Here is a 13,193-nt window from a genome sequence, read left to right on the forward strand (position 1 = left end):
TGTAATTACATATATTCAGTTTTAGTAAGCACTTAATATAACACGGTTAAGAACAAATACTTTTATTTCCTGTATTATTATTAATTATATATAAGTCAGAAAATAATCAGAAATATTATGATGAGAACTTCAAAACATAACTACAAATTATAGTTAAAGCAATGAACAGATAAAACATTTTCACTTATTTCATTTAGAAAGGAATTGACTTTTTTGACTCTCTTAGGCTTTTAAGAGAAGTTCTATTCACTGTAATACCCCCAGAGAATTTTTAATATATCCTGCTTCATATCACGTATCACCTTTTGTTGCCTGTTTTGATCTACATTTGCAGCAGTGGATTTCTAGAAAATTATCACACCAGTAGTATGCCTTTAGAAATATGATTTTATTGCTTTGAAGTTTATGTGAAACATCTCAGTTGTGTAACCCTAATTTTTATATGAATCTTAGTAGCACTCATGTTGTATATCATATTCCAATAAGTATTGTATAGAACATTTTCTCATTTCTAGTTCCCATAGTATGCCAATTTTTGCTTTGTACTGTTCCATGAAGGGAGTATTAGGATTTTAGGAAATAATCTGATTTTACATTTCAATTTCTATTTTACATGCAAAAAATACGTGGACCCTCTTATGTGGTGCTAGTTTTAGCAATGTCTCCATAGACCTCAATAAACAGTTTTACTGGGTGAATGAGAGTAGATTGTCAAATTAGGCTGAGTTGTAGGAATACAATTAATTTAATTCAAAATATTTTACCAATTTTGCATACCTAGTAAGGTGTTCTGACCACTTTCTAAATGCATAATATTAAACATTATAAAATTAAAATGTTAATAAATAGTTACCAGATACTAAAATAAGTGAATCTGAATTACTTAGAAATTGTAATATATTGGAGTCCTTAGAAGTAAAAACATTTCATATTTCATTTAACAATTTAACTGTTAGAATATTATTCTTAATTAGGGGCTTTGATTATATTATACTATTTAATTTGAAAATATTTAGTCTCAAGGGGAAAATTGCCTGGCTTCCATCTTAAATAGTGGCCTTTTTCCACTATGGTGTTTTTAAAATGCATATTCACATGTTAACAGTATGTTTCCTAAATTTAATCTGTAAATAACTTACAAGAGAATCATTCAGTGGAGAACAAGCAGATTGTTATTCCTTTTGCAGATAAAAATTGAGTGTTTAGAATTTTTTTTTCTATTAAGAATACTTTGTACATTTAATAGTTTTTTAAAATAACATCTATAGATATGTATTTATGTATGTCTTATATATGAAACATTTCCCTGGGTTTGACTCCTATGTTTTGTATTTTTAAAAACTAACATATGCTTGCAGAAATTAACCGAGAAGCTGTTCTAAAAAATGCAGTGAAGCATGACCAAATAGCTAGAAACGTTATTGAATCTTTGCGAATATATAGTCCTTATTATTGTATCATGGAGGGCAAAGATACTAAATATTGGCTATTGATAAAAAAAAACAAACTTGCATTTCATGGCAAATAGATGTTATATCGCTTGATTAGTCTAGTATATTTCTAATATTTTGTGCTTTTTCTATATCAAAGAAGATAATATATGTGAAAATATTTTGAAATCCTATAAAGTGATATATAATTATGAGATGTATTTCTGTACAGTAGAGAAAAAGTTTATAACATTAAGAATATTGTACCATTATACATTTTCATGCTCAGTCTCATAAGAAATTCAAAAGAATCATGATAGAAGTGAAAATATGTTTGCTTTCTCTAAATCAAGTCTAGTTGTCGGTTCAAAAATTATGTTGTATAGTTTTATTTTGAATATAGGTTTAGAAACTACTTGTTTCCAGCTTCAAAATAAAATCTACAACTCAGGAGTTACTAGGGAAATTCTAAGATTTTTTGCAAAGTATTAAAAATATAAACATATGAAAATGCCATAATGCCTGTCATAGTCATTATGTTTCATATTTTGTCATGTAAAATTACCTACCCTGCTTCTAGCTTTGAGATATTAATCCAAGTGAAAGTATGATGTGGTGAAAAAGGAAAAACAGTACAATGTTACATTTGAGTTAGTCTTTGAAAAATAATTGTAGTAAATAAACTTCAACATCAAGTGGTCAAAAATTGGTTAAACTAATAGAGAATATTTGCTTAATTGTTGTAATGTTAAATTTCCAAGTTTATAGTAGAGTTATGACTAAGTTTTAATCCCCCGAGTGAATAAATCAAGCACTTTTTAAACTGTAATTGAGGCTCTTCAAAAAGCTTTATTTTCTAACCTAAAAAAGGAAGGATCTTCTTGATCTTGCTTGACTGTAATTGCATCTACAGGTCTTTAATGTCTATTTGGGTTGAGTGGAGATCCCCTGTTGTAGGGGATCCCCTGTAAGATTTCCACTTAGTTTCCCACTCAGAAAATTCCCCTTTTTCTTTTGGGATTTGTGTGTTAAATATAAGGTAGGCTGGTGTTAGACATGCTAGAGTCATTTCAAATGTAGGTGCGGTTGTAGAGAAAGATGGCCTGAGTCAATGTGGGGTCTAGAAAATGAGGAGTATACATCTATTGACTTCTTTCGACTATGAATTCCGTACTGTTTATTACAGGAACAGATTTGTCTGGGTAATCTCTAGGGTGGTAGTGAGTACTACCTTGCTTCTCCCACGTTCTAGTTATCCAACCCACCCAGCAGATTGTGTTCAGGGTCAGACTGTGTTTTTAGAAATCCCTTGTTACTGAAATTAATAATAATATAGTTATAAATATGAATGCCTGGAGGTGTCCAGATGTGCCTTAACGAGTGCAAATGGTTTTCATTCAGAAGTTTACATTTTTACTTCAATGTAAAATCTTGTCATAAGGAACTTTTCCAAACTGTGAACGTCAGTTCTTTTAATGAAATTTACTTTGGTGCTTTATCATTTTGGAGAAATTACTGTTTTGAGACAATAGCATCAGTTCATAAAAGAAGTGTACTCAGCACAGTATTCAACAATGTGTTATATTTGCCAAAAAGCATTAAGAGTAAGAAAGATTATGTTGTTTGTTACATTTGTTTATGCTTTTTCTTAGTTTAGCGACATGCCTAATTTTCATTTTAAACATTGCTTAGTTACTATAAGTAATATTTATCTGTGTTTTACTTTTGGTTCTTAGATGCAGATAGATATAGAAAATGGAATCATATTAGAGAAATTAGTAAAAGATAAATTCCAGTAGAAGGTTAGAGGAATCTGAAATTAATTTTAAAAACTTTTATGCCATAGTCTTATGAGAAACATTTAAAAAGCACTGTTCTTGCTTTTTTCCTAGTTAGAGAGAGTATTGTTTGTCATCTTCTTTTTCCCCTATTCTGTTGTGACATTTATTATTTCAATTTCTTTGGTGGGAAATAACTTACTAATATGTTTGTTTTCTTGAATTAAAGTTTTTATGTGGAGAATACAATTAAGTGTTGTGTGTTATGGCCCAAACTCTGGCTGGAAGTAGAATTGAAAGAAGGAGAGGTGACTAAGAGTCACTGTGGATGGCTTGGAGAAGTAGAGCCAACACTAGAGTCCATTCCCTGCATTGGCATGATGGGTCCTCAGAACCTCCTTTGGTTAATGAGGGTGTTGGGCCCTGAGACCTCTGACTTCTGGGGAAGATGGGCCACCTTGGACTCCATTCACAAATTTGATTAGTATCAATTCTCACCAAACATCTGTTATTATTCATTTGCCACCATTTTGTAGTTTAGAAAATTGTGAACAGTTGGGCACCTGCTATGTATAATAAATTACAGTTGTATCTTTATAACTATCTTGGGAAACATTGAAATATCAACTTCTCTCCTTGCCCCCGTTCTCTAGCCAAAAAAAAATTTAGGTTGTTCATTCACACAGAGAGAGATATATATAGTTTATATTTATAAACTCTTTTTTAAAATGATTCAGAGAAAAAGCAGTAATGCTCACTTGTTATGCTAAAAGTGGTATTTTTTTTTCTAACTCAGGTCACCTTATGGAAAAATATTTAAGCTATGAAGTTTATTTGTCATATTTTCAGTTTTTAAATTATAAAGGAGTTTGTATGACCGTTTACATTAGCCAGGGAGATGAGGTATATAAGCTTTGGTCCTTAGAAACGTTTATGTTCTGAATTCATTGGTCAAATGCACATTTTTTTCAGTGCTAACAGATTTAGTTGCATGTGAATAAAATGAAAACACAAATGAAACAAAAGACTAGAAACAGTAACAAGAAACTCACTACAGAAGTAATGACATAACCAATGATAAGTTTGTGCAAGTGCCAGAATTATTCGAAGCAGATGAAGAATGATCTTGAAAAGTTTTATGGTGAGAATGTTCCTTAAAAATCAGCTCTATATTCATGCCAAGGAGATCAGATGTTGGTTTGGAAATAGATCTCATTAATACTCTCATTTGAACCATGAGTCCTACCTACTCCACATTGGAAATCTTCCAGTAGACTGTTGGAAGTAATCAAGTGTTGAGACACCAAGTTTAATTCCTTTGCCTGTGTGTACCACCAGTTGGTGGCTTTACTAACAAGAAGTTAAATTGAGGGACTGGCTGCAGATAAGAGAGGGATTCAGTGATAGGTGGTTTATAAATGAAGTAACTGTCTCCCACACTGTTGGGAGTTGACAGCATATCAAATGTGAGGCATTATGATTGAGAGAAATGAATGAAAGCAAAATCTTAGGTCCTTTGACATGCATTTCCCCTCAGCGCCCCCCCCCTTTTTTTTTAAAAAAAAGACGCTTTTATTTGGTTCCTAAGTAACATATCTATTCTTTAGTATTACCCAAGAAGATAGATGGAAGACTGGGTCTAGTCACTATTTCAATTTGAAAACTATTGTGCCCTTTGTATTTTAAATATTTCAGGAAAATGGGTATGATTGTTACAAAGATGTGTGTTTTACTTATCACATAAGCTCTGATTCTCTGCTGGCCACTGGGCCTTCTCTGTGTTCTGTATTCAATTGCGGTATGAATTACAGAATGCTGTGCATGTTTGTTAGTACCAATACCATGTGTATGTGGTAGAAGTTGTAACCAGTTTCTGGATCTGTATGGTACTATAAAATACTTATTTTATAATTCTGTAACTGTATGGCAATGTTTTGCCAAAAATGTATAAAGAGCAATAGTTTCTGTTGCTTACTGCTGTATTTTAAAATATTGTTTCTAAAATAATAGAGTTAGAGTTCCTTTACAGTAATTATTTTTAATAACTATTGCTGAATATACATCTTGTAAAACTAATAAAAGCCACTTCATCTTAGGTAACATTTTACATTGTGCTAGAAGATATTATGATGATTTTGCACCATTAAAATATTTTTAAAGAGCTAGAAAAAGTGACTTGCTGTTTTCCTCTGATTAAATATATTTTTATGAATAACATAGGAAATTATCGTCATTTCCTCTTCATCCTAAAAAGTAAATATTTTATTGTGAAAAATGAAATCATATTTACATATGAAGTTATTTTTATTATATTTTACAGAGCACATTACATGTGTAAATACTTGCATGTTTATTGTTCTCTCTTATTTTTTTGTAATGCAAAGTTTTAAAAGTATACTTCATACATATGAATGAATACAAATAGCTAATGGAGATGATAGATTTTTTTCACCTAAGCAGGCTAATGTTTTTAAGAAGTCAAATTTTTTATTAAGAAAAATTCAGTTGTGAGATGAAAGTGAAGAGGTTGCTCTAAGAATCACAGGACAAACGTGGACAAAAATGAGGAAAAGTGTTGACATTTGAACTTGGCTGCATTCTGTAATATATAGTCAGGAAAAGAGGATGAAAGAACTAAGGAAAAATTGTGGTAAGAGTGAAGTCACATCATGCATAAAGGAAGAATGGACACATTCTGGTAATAGAAAATAGAAGGATTTTCTTTTCCCCACAGATTGACTGTCTGAGGGCAGTGTAAAATCTTAAGAAAATGGAGATTGGCAGGATAGTGAAAATGCAGGACTGAGCCTGCATTTCTGCAAGACTGTAAATTTTAATATAGAAGAGATTTTGGAGAAAAGATTTATAACATTTTCCTTATTTTAAGTCTCAGGTGGATGCAAAGCAGGCAAGCTGGTATTTCAAGGATGGAAGGAAATCCCAGCCTGGATAAAAGTGATGACAGGCAGTTTGGCTTCTTATGGATGATGGATTGTAGGCTTTGGTGATGATGACTAAGTTGTCAGATGAATACAGGAAACATGTAAGGATTATCCTGCCCTTGGGATTATCCCTATGAATATGTAGGATTAATTGGAAGAGCATTTTAAAATAGGATACTAAAAAGACAGATTAGAGAGTCAGTATGGATTTGACTTTACTCAGGAAGACTGGATTTGTTAATTTTGCTACAATAGTTAGCATTCTTCTAGTTTTATAACTTTATTGCATATTCAACACTACCAAGTAATATACAAACATTTTCTTCTCAAATGATATATAAGATATTTTTGTTGTGATTGAAATAGCTAGTTTAATTTACTCTCAGCTTTAGAAAAGGGAGAGGCTAGAAGAAGAAGGAATAAACAGAGGAGAAGTGGTAGACAAGGTGAACCAAATGAAGTCTGACAACTTACCTTAGAACACTGAGATTGTTTGACATCTTTAAATGGATGATTTAACTGTTGTGAGGAAGAAAAGTTCAAGACAAAGCCCTGAAGAGGGAAAAAGTAAGGGCGAAGAGACACTTTGTTTAATGGGGAAAGAGCAGGTTTTGAAGCCAGATGGACTTGGGTACAAATGGCAACATGGTCAATTATAATCGGCTGTGTGGCCTTGGGCAAGTTGTGTAAATTCTCAGGGTCTCTGGTCTGTCATTGGTAGTAATACCTACTCTGTGGGTTTCTTGGAAGGATTAGAGAGAGTGTAGGTGAAATGCCAGGAACATATTCCAGACACTTGTTCATAGCAACTGCCAGTGTTCTATTAATAGAAAAAACTAAGGAGCTAATCACAACAGGTATTGTGTAGCATTTATCTCAGTGGAAATCAATCTAATCTAATCTATGTTAACCAAGTTTATAGATCGAAACAAACATTGTAAGTTATAATTTTAATGCAGTTTTTACTAAAAAAAAAAGCCAGTAGGTATAGAATTGATGATTTTATATTAGATATACTGATATTGACAAGACAGAAAATTTCCCTCACTGTGAATGTAATGAATGTACAAAACAGCCCTTATTACTTCCTTAATAATTTTTGAAATGGTTCCTTCTCTGCCAAGAAAAGAGCTGGAGTATGAGGCAGAGGTGAAGCCTGTCAATCAGAATAAGGAGTTGATTTTAGTTTATTTTAGCACATTATCAGTTTGATTCTTACTAAAAGCAGAAAATTTCAATATCTAACTCTCCAAATAGCCATTTACTTCATATCTTATTGGGAGGCCACTTGAAAGTTCACATTATTTAAAAATGTGTATGTAATTAATTCTATGAACATGGTGGCCTAATTGCCATTGTTTTCTTATAGTCAGAACTAGAACGATAAATAATATTGTGCTAAAGAAATACTCATCTTTCAAAATTCTAAATGGTAGGTATCTTCGTACTGTGACATTAAAATGGGGTCACTGGAAGTCTTGAGTCATTGTCTTGTTCAGCCCATTAGCCCCTCAGGATGCCACACATGTACTATACTCAAGATATAAAATAAATTCTCATTGACTTGAATAGAAATTGAACACTCATTTTCTTTGAAAAACAAAAATCTAGCATTCATTTCAACCAGTTCCCTCTCAATTTGTCTGATTCAATGTCCAGAAATGGGAAGGGAAATTATAGACTTTTTAGTTGGCAGTGAGTGTGCATCCTAATTTTACAGAATGAAGCTGAGGGGTGGAGAGGTAATAGTGTGACTTTTCTCCCTCCAAAAGCTGCAGATGGAAGGGTTTGAGGTGGAACCCAAGCCATGTGTCTCTCTGTGTAGTGGGTTTACTATGTGTGGCTCATTTAAACTCAGTGGACACCCTTTAATAATTAGAATGGATTCAAGAGCATCAACCCAGACGGTGACTGTCCTATGCCGCACTATTCATCTAAGACCAGAGTCTTCATGAAAGAGCCTTTCTCGCCATTTAGTGTATTTGCCACCTGGCCAGTGCTTGTGTGTAGTAGGTTCTGAGGCAGGTTCAGACATTTCCATTTGGAAAACAAACCGCCAGAGCTCTGAAAATGGTCTTTGAATGTGATCATCTCTGACATTGTACCTTACTGTATATGGTAGATCTTACAGATTTTATCCCTGGGATAAAGTGGGGGCTGATGTACTGCTCTAACTCTGACATTTGTAATCTTTTTGAGTGGGATTGCCTTATCCCCAAACTGGACACAAGGAAGCTCTTCCTGACTTTTTATCCATTGACACATAGAATTGCATAACAAATTGTGTTGATGTCACTCCTTGAATTTGTCTCCAATCCCCTCCACTACCCCATCATTACCTCTACTGCCTCCATAGACCTTTATTGCACAAGACTCCTAACTCTTCCCTCTGTGGCCAGGTTGAACCCAGGTTTCACAAAATGCCACAGTGTATCTTTGTATCCTAGGTGCCTAACATAGGGTCCATAATAAATACTCAATAAAGTTATGGAATTTTAAAAAAGTTCAGCAGTAATATCTTGAAACAAGATGTGTAAGTGTATAGACAGCTATTTATGATCCATTTTTGAACTAAGATGTCTTCCTCAAGACAAATAGCTTTCAAAATAACTTGTTTGTATGATGGTACAGAGATTATATTGAAACATTTCATAAGTATTTAATGTTTTGTTTTACAAACCTAGATCATAGTTCTTCCTGGTTTCTAGGATCAATTACCAACAAGTGTCATTAATTGGTTTTAAACTGATTTAACAGTGGCTTCAAATTTCAAAGTTAAAAAAAGAGAAAGTGTTGTTCTCAAGCTCTGAGATTCTTTCTTTTGCCTAGTCTAGTCTATTCTTAAGACTTGCCACTGCGTTTTGTATTTCCTCAAGTGAATTTTTCATTTCCAGAAGTTCTTTTTGATTTTTTTTAATAATTCCATTTCTTTCTTTCTTTTTTTTTTTTTTTTTGAGACAGAGTGTCACTTTGTTGCCCTGGCTAGAGTGAGTGCCGTGGCGGTAGCCTAGCTCACAGCAACCTCACACTCCTGGGCTTAAGCGATCCTACTGCCTCAGCCTCCCGAGTAGCTGGGACTACAGGCATGCACCACCATGCCCAGCTATTTTTTTTTTTCTATATATATTTTTAGTTGACCAGATAATTTGTTTCTATTTTTAGTAGAGATGGGGTCTCGCTCTTGCTCAGGCTGGTCTCGAACTCCCGACCTCGAGTGATCCACCCGCCTCGGCCTCCCAGAGTGCTAGGATTACAGGCGTGAGTCACCGCGCCCAGCCAATTCCATTTCTTTAGTGAATTTTTCATTTATTTCCTGAATTTTTTTGTGTGGTTCCTTTGTGTTGGTTTTCCATTTTCTCTTGTATTTCATTGGGCTTACTTATAATCCATACTTGGGATACTTTACCCATCATTTCAATATTCTGGTTTTGGTTGGTTTCCATTGCTAGAGAGCTGGTGTTCCCTTTTGGGGTTGACATTTCACTCTGATTCTTTTTCGGAGTTCTTTTGCTGATTCCTTCTCATCTGGAGCAACTGATGCTTCTTATTTTTTCACTTTCTTTTGTTTATATAGGGCTTTTCCCCCTCACCTCATTCCAAATTCTACAATGAACTCAAGCAAATCAGCAAGAAAAAAATCAAACAATCCCATTAAAAAGTGGGAAAAAGACACGAGTACAAGCTTTACGAAAGAAGATATATAATGGCCAAGAAACATGAAAAAATGCTCAACATCACTAATCATCAGAGAAATACAAATCAAAACCACACTGAGATATCACCTAACCCCAGTGAGAATGGCTTTTATCAAAAAGTCCCAATATAATAGATGCTGGCATGGATGGGGAGAGAAAGGAACACTTATACACTGGTGGTGGGACTGCAAACTAGTGCAACCTCTATAAAAAATAGTATGGGGATTCCTCAAAGAACTAAAAGTAGACCTACCATTAGATCCAGCAATCCCACTACTGAGTATTTACCCAAAGGAGATGCTGGCATGGATGGGGAGAGAAAGGAACACTTATACACTGGTGGTGGGACTGCAAACTAGTGCAACCTCTATAAAAAATAGTATGGGGATTCCTCAAAGAACTAAAAGTAGACCTACCATTAGATCCAGCAATCCCACTACTGAGTATTTACCCAAAGGAAAAAAAAGTCATTTTTTCAAAAAAACACTTGAACTCGAATGTTTATAGCAGCACAATTCACAATTGCAAAGATGTGGAAACAACCTAAATGCCCATCACTATGTGAGTGGATTAATAAAATGTGGCATATGTACACCATGGAGTACTAGTCAGCTATTAAAAATTAATTGATACCCTTTGCAACAATCTGGATGGAACTGGAGACTATCCCTCTAAGTAAAGTATCTATCACAATAATGGAAAAACACCACAGATACTCACTATTAAATTGGAACTAACAGGTCAGCACTCATGCACAGATGGAAGTAAAACTCAACAGAAATCATGCAGGTGGGGCCGGGCGTGGTGGCTCACGCCTGTAATCCTAGCCCTCTGGGAGGCCGAGGCGGGTGGATCGCTCGAGGTCAGGAGTTCGAGACCAGCCTGAGCGAGACCCCGTCTCTACTAAAAATAGAAAGAAATTATCTGGCCAACTAAAAATATATATAGAAAAAATTAGCCGGGCATGGTGGCTCATGCCTGTAGTCCCAGCTACTTGGGAGGCTGAGGCAGTAGGATCGCTTAAGCCCAGGAGTTTGAGGTTGCTGTGAGCTAGGCTGACGCCACGGCACTCACTCTAGCCAGGGCAACACAGTGAGACTCTGCCTCAAAAAAAAAAAAAAAAAAGAAATCATGCAGGTGGGAGTGGGGAAGAGGGGATGGATGAAATCATACCTAACAGGTACAATGCACACTGTTTGGGTAATGGACACACTTATATCTTTGACACAAGCAGTACAAAAGCAATCCATGTAACCAAAAGATTTGTACCTGCATAATACTCTGAAATAACAAAAAAACAGGAAAAAACCCACTTGTACCCTTTAAATGCATACAACTATTATGTACCCATAATAATTAAAAATAAATTTTTAAAAAAAGTTTAAAAAAAGAGAGAAGGGAAGCACATGGTCCCATTTTTTCTGCTTGGCTTGAAATTTTAAATAAAATGAAACTAATCCTTTCTTGGGTGAGGCAAAGACATAAAATGTAACCAAAATATTTGTACCTCCATAATATCCTGAAATTAAAAAAAAAAAAAAGAAATAAGAAGGGGCTACATAGACCTTCTGGAACATTCAATATATACCTTATATCTTAATAATAATGCTCGTTAAAAAGAAAAAAGAAAAAGAAAATGAAATACTTTTAAAATCCTATTCAGTAGATCAGCAAAATACCTGTTTCAGGGCCTGGCTGAGAGTTAGATGCATGGAACAAGTGTGAACATGAGACGGAAGTCTTTCTATAAGAGAACCATCTGGAGCATTTGGCAGAATAAAGACAATTGCCCGGCAGTTCATAGCAAAGTAGATTTTTTTTCCCTCTGTTTTTACAATTTAGACAGAAATTCTGATTGACAACAAAGGCTACACTTTAAGGTATGGCTTTTCCCCATAATGTTTAATTTTCAGATTGTATTGTTTCTTTGATTTGAGCCTTTCTTTTTTTTCTGCATGTTGACAACTAAATTGAAACTAAAAACTCACTTATTTTAAGCTTTCCTTAAATGGAAACCCTAGGGAAGTTTTCGAGGATGGAAGTAAATGATCACTCAAATTCCTTTAACCTTCCTCAGCGTGAGTGTTTTAATAAAGACTTAGAAAACACTTGAGCTTAACCTGACTTTGTGAAAAGGGTGATTTCTCATTCTGTTTGTCCTCTTTTAGCTTATAGTAATAAATTCAAATTATAAAACTGTAGTGAGGTCACAAAACCATTTGCACCAATCTCCAATATGTGAAGAAATGTGGCACCTATTTCTTAATAGCTTATTCAGTCTTCTTCACGACCCCCGTCCATGCCCCACTGTTTGTTGGGGACATCCTAGACTTACCAATGAGAACTACTATCACTTCATGTTTATATTTCTCCTTTTGGTTTAAACATCCAGATTATTCAAAATTTGAATCAGGGACGTTATAACAGCCTCTTTGGAATGACTATTTCTTTCAGTAAATTACTAGTTATTTGGATTTTATACGCTCTCTTTTCTTGCCCAAGACAGCTTCTGAGGTTCATTGAGGAGGTTTCATTGAATATTTGTGGCAGCAGAGAACAAGCGAAAAGATCCATGTGGATGCCCTCTAGTGGCAACTGTGGAGTGGCTCGACTAGGCTGCTCCCTCTGGTAAAGTTCAATTGGTCTCCTCTGAATATTTGGGCTTAAACCTAATCGTGTCCATGGTGGAGCCAATAGCCTTCAGTCTTGAAGTTCCTACCCATAGGAGACACATCATTTAGACTCCAAGCTCCTGTAGGGCTATGAGCAATGTTAAGAGGCATCTGTATGATGCGGAGAGATTTGGCTCTGCAATTTCAATCTTATTTTCTTGATTTGGCCATGTGACCAAAGTAACTGACTTTGGGAAAGTAACTAACACTCTATAAGCTTTAGTTTCTTTGTTGTAAAGTGGGAACAATAACACTTTGCAGGGGCGAAAGGTTATAGAATTGCAATGTTTATTCTTGACACAGAGTAGATAATATAACTATTATTATTGTTAGCATTTCTTAAATATTTGCGGCTTCTGAGTGTTCTCTTAAGTGCAAGATCAAAAAGAGAAGAGGGAGGAGTAAAGAAAAGGAAGAAAGAAAAGAAACATAAAGCCAGGTCTCTATATAATATTTTAGATTGCTCTTTGATTTTTGTTTAGAATTTGTTTCCTGATTAGATAACACCTAATTCTTCTTTTTCTAATTTGATTGGTATGAGAAAAAATTGAGACTATAAATAAAAGAAACATTATATAAGTTAATATGTTATTGTTATATTTATAATTATTTCAGGAACCTTGAGCAATCTATTCAAATTAAGGAAAATCTATAAAATACCCATCAGGGGATTTGG

At 34.5% G+C, this 13,193-nt stretch overlaps 1 long non-coding RNA gene across 1 annotated transcript in view; it reads right to left on the minus strand.

The window, feature by feature from the left end:
• The window catches only part of LOC123632991, a 28,632-nt gene extending 17,019 nt beyond the window's left edge, over positions 1-11,613 (minus strand). Inside the window, exons 1-3 of the long non-coding RNA XR_006733523.1 lie at positions 11,525-11,613; positions 6,878-6,970; positions 6,625-6,702 (exon numbers count right to left, since the gene is read on the minus strand). This is a non-coding gene — a long non-coding RNA (uncharacterized LOC123632991). The remainder of the gene's footprint in view (positions 1-6,624; positions 6,703-6,877; positions 6,971-11,524) is intronic.
• Positions 11,614-13,193: the final 1,580 nt, after the last annotated feature.

This window comes from Lemur catta, chromosome 2, assembly GCF_020740605.2.
Source record: "Lemur catta isolate mLemCat1 chromosome 2, mLemCat1.pri, whole genome shotgun sequence".
NCBI classification, from domain to species: domain Eukaryota; kingdom Metazoa; phylum Chordata; class Mammalia; order Primates; family Lemuridae; genus Lemur; species Lemur catta.